The sequence below is a fragment of the Myotis davidii genome, unplaced genomic scaffold (genome assembly GCF_000327345.1).
Source record: "Myotis davidii unplaced genomic scaffold, ASM32734v1 scaffold204, whole genome shotgun sequence".
Classification (NCBI taxonomy): Eukaryota; Metazoa; Chordata; class Mammalia; order Chiroptera; family Vespertilionidae; genus Myotis; species Myotis davidii.
The window spans coordinates 2,079,987-2,084,144 of record NW_006299715.1 but is presented as its reverse complement, the minus strand read 5'-3'; the positions used below and the strand labels follow the sequence as shown (position 1 = coordinate 2,084,144).

Below are 4,158 nucleotides of genomic sequence, written 5' to 3'. Positions count from 1 at the left end.
CCAAGTGTTCCCAACCTCATGTTTTCTCACCCACTTGCTCTTTGCTTCATTGTTGGGGTGCCTCCAAGACAACCTTCGAATTCCCATAACTTCGAATTCCCAGCTGCATCGTGGAACCTTGAAGGTTCAGCTCAAATGCCGCATTCTCAGTGAAGGCTTACTCCCTCTTTTCCTCTCCCTTTCTTTGCGCCAAATCATCACAGTAACATTTATCGGTCCGTCTCTTGTCTACAAATAAGAGGTATGTTCTTTCTTCTTGGTACTCATCATATCTCCAAACATAAGCTGTAAAACTTTGTTGCCATGTTGATACTTTAAGACAGGGGTCCTCAAACTTTTTAAACAAGGGGCCAGTTCACTGTCCCTCAGACCGTTGGAGGGCCGGACTATAGTTTTAAAAAAAAACTATGAACAAATTCCTATGCGCACTGCACATATCTTATTTGGAAGTTAAAAAAACAAAACAGGAACAAATACAATATTTGTATTTGCATGTGGCCCGCGGGCCGTAGTTTGAGGACCCCTGCTCTAAGAAATGTCATCACTGTTAAGATACTCAAATTCTGAGACCGTCAATATTGTTATTGTATAACATTGGAGATTTTCAACATTTGTGTCTTTTCTTTTTTCTTTCTAGCCTGCTTATCAGAATCTGAGACAACGTGTTGACAACTTTGTTGCTAACCACTTAGCAACTCATACCTGGAGTCCCCACCTCAATAAGAACCAGCTAAGAAACAATATTAGACAACAAGTGCTCAAGTAAGTCCCATTTCCAAGGCGGGCTTGAAAATGCCACAATCTACGTTACCTGAAAGCAGAGACTTTCTGCAGGAGTCTGTTTACCTCTGCTAATTCTGTGTAGTTTGGTGCTTTTGTATTGTGATATAGTATGGTTTTAAAAGGCTCCAGTCACTTCACATTTCCCCCACAATTTTAATAGTCGGATTTCTCCGCAGCCCTTTGAAAATACTCAAGGAAGGGAATGACAATGTGACTTAGAAAAGTCCTAGATAGAATACTAATAGGTGGTAAATGCTGGCATATTCTGTACCATTTATTTTCACAACCATTTCCTTGGCCCTATAAAGAGAAGGTTTTATTATTTTTTCTCTAATGAGGACATTGAAAATCACTGAAATTAAAATACCTTTCCCTGATTTTTGAAGCCATATCTTCTATTTTCTGATACAGTCTGCCCCCTCCCCCCAGCCCATTTTATCTCTTGCATTTTAGTGTGATTTAAACTATTTTTTAGTGATGCTATTGCAAAAAAAAAAAAAAGAAGAACAAGAAAAGTACATTTAGACCTATCAGCCATTTTTGGTTGAACATAAGATAAAGAGAATGAGAAGAAATGAAATGTTTAGAGGAACAAAAAAGTCATATTCATTCCCCAGAAAAGCAGATTTGCAATATTATCTTGTTCTTAAATATAAATATTTGCCAAGACAAGAAATATTTGCCTTCTGTCCCTACTTCAGCCCCCGAAAAAGGTGACTTAAGTTATCTTCCCGCCTTGACAGATATTTACATTCCAGCACATCATTTAGAATGAAATCTTGCTTGAAAACAGTTAAGCAGATCAGTTTTATACCTGCCTCCTCTGAATTCCCTCCTGCCCCGTAGGAACCTGGCAAGCCTACCTAGTGTGCTCCTCTGCTGATAGTTGTCACCCACAGGAAGCCCCGCACGCACAGCTCACACTGACTCCAAGGCCCACTTAGCCACAGGTAACACTAGAACCAGGAGCCTGACTCCTGTCTCCAGGGAAGAAGGGAAGAGAGAAATTCAACAATAACTTTGTTGTCTGCGTTTTAAAAGATGTTTGAGGAACCTGTAAAGAGTCCAAATGAGATCAAAAGATGCCATTAGAGGCTGCATAACAGCTGTGGGGAAAAGTGAAAGCCTTTCTTGAAAAAGGTGAGACTGAAGGGGGTTTATTGGGTTGACAGGCCTGAAAGTTGACTCATTTCCAGGCATTTAGGGGAACAGTAACCAAGAAAGTAGGGGGTTCCTGAGGGGAGCAAGCTTCCCCAGTGTCCCTCACACTGACACAGCGCCTTGCTGAATACTGAGTGCTTTCACTCAACAATCTGCATAGCCGCCTCCCTTCCGCAAACAACTACATTTCTTTAAAAGCACATTCGCTTTCTTTGTCTTCAGATTGAGACTAAATGGAAGCCCAGTTTCCTGGAATTGCATTTACTTCCTAGCATACCAAACCTGTAAAGTAGGGAAGCAGCCGCTTATTTGTTCTTACGGGAACTAAACTCAGTCTCACCCATGTAAGACCAGGCACTTACCATTCTTGCTGTACCGCTGCGAGACGATGTTTCCACAGTATTGGTGTTTGGTGAGGGGTGCGGAGCACATCCGGAAGAGGTTCTGTGCTGAGGTTAGTATAGGAGTGCTCTGCTGGTGGGTGACGAGGGGAAGCAGCTGTCTCTTGGATAAGTTAGTACTTTCTAGCTGTTTTATTTATTTGTAATAAACTTCTCTTATTTAAATTCTATTAGTAAAGTTACGTTACTGGTAACATTTTAAAGCTTCCTGAAAGAAAGCTTTATTTAGCTGTGTCTAGCTAATGGTATAGGATGTACTGGCCACCATTAGTACAATTTCAAACAATTTTTCATCCTTATAGTTCCAGAAACACTCAGTTGACTGTTATGTTGAACCATCTACAGTTGTCATTTTTGTAGGACAACAATCTACTATCAAAAATTTGGGATGGTTCAGTTTAATAGCTAATCTGCAGACTCACTGCAGGGAAAACTTATTTTACCTATGTATTCATTTGTACAACAGAATCTAAAAATGCTGGATAGCTCTGAAATAATTATCTTAACTGAACAGGATTTAAAAGGAAAATAAGGAAATAGCTTTAATCAGGACAGTGCCAGCTGCTAGCATTTTGCTTTATCCTTGAACCTAGAGTGTGGTTTCCCTATAGTGAGGTAGCTGTCTCTAGCCATGCCTCTAGAGCAGTGGTTCTCAACCTTCTGGCCCTTTAAATACAGTTCCTCATGTTGTGACCCAACCATAAAATTATTTTCGTTGCTACTTCATAACTGTAATGTTGCTACTGTTATGAATCGTAATGTAAATACCTGATATGCAGGATGGTCTTAGGCGACCCCTGTGAAAGGGTCGTTCGACCACCACAGGTTGAGAACCGCTGCTCTAGAGTGAGCCCACTGGCAAGGGTGGGGTCATAAGCGCTGGCCTACAGATTTATTCACGGTCAGAGCTGACCACTGTGAGAGTGGACTAAAGTGGACAACGAACCAGAAAATAGGCAAACAAACTGAAGCAGTAATTTGGGATGGGTGGTTTTTATTTTTTATTGTATACCTTTATACTTGTGCCTTAAATGAAAACATCTTTATGATTGCTTGTCCTTGTTTTTTTCCCCACCTGCTACATTTTAAAGTCACCTCTAAGATGCATTGCAGGATTTTCAGTTTTTTATCTTAGAGCTTGAAAAAGCAGGTTACCTACTTTGTGCAGGGTTGACTCATTTTTCTCTATGGCCCACATAACACAGCATTATAGTATTACAGGCTGCAAGGTGCCTCAGGAAATGAAAATCAAATTCATCTTCCACTCCAGACAGGGTTTTACTCAAACCGGCATTTGAGTAGTAAGGAGAGACCCCTCCCTCATTCTGCAGGGAGAGCCTGAGGTCTAGCAGCTGGAAAGGACTGGCACCCGTGCTCTTCTGACAATTTCCAGGGAACTCCTCAAGCTCTTTTATTTTTGCTTAATTATGTTTTTATTGATTTTAGAGAAGAAGGGAGAGGGAGAGAGAGATGGAAATATCAATTATGAGAAAGAATCATTGATCAGCTGCACTCCCCCTACTGAGGATCGAGCCCGCAATCCAGGCATGTGCCCTGACCAGTGACCTCCTGTGCATGGGTCAACGCTCAACCAATGAGCGTCAAGCTCAAGCTCTTTTTTAGGAAGAAACAAGGCTTAAGTATGTTTCTTCAAATAAATTCACATCCTCTTATTTTGCTCACACACCCTTATGATTTTCTGCACATTTGGAACTTAGTTGCCCTGTTTGCTCTTCTGTCTCTTGTCAGCGATATTTCTTTAAGCTCTTTCTTCTCAACTCAAATGTCTTCTCCATTGTGAAGCATTCCCCAG

General features: G+C 41.0%; 1 protein-coding gene across 1 annotated transcript in view; it reads left to right on the top strand.

Moving 5' to 3' along the window:
- Nucleotides 1-641: 641 nt before the first annotated feature.
- BOD1L1 (biorientation of chromosomes in cell division 1 like 1) overlaps nt 642-4,158 on the top strand; it is a 40,840-nt gene continuing 37,323 nt past the window's right edge. The window contains exon 1 of the mRNA XM_015571826.1: nt 642-762. The gene's annotated coding sequence lies outside the window, so the exon portion shown is untranslated. The remainder of the gene's footprint in view (nt 763-4,158) is intronic.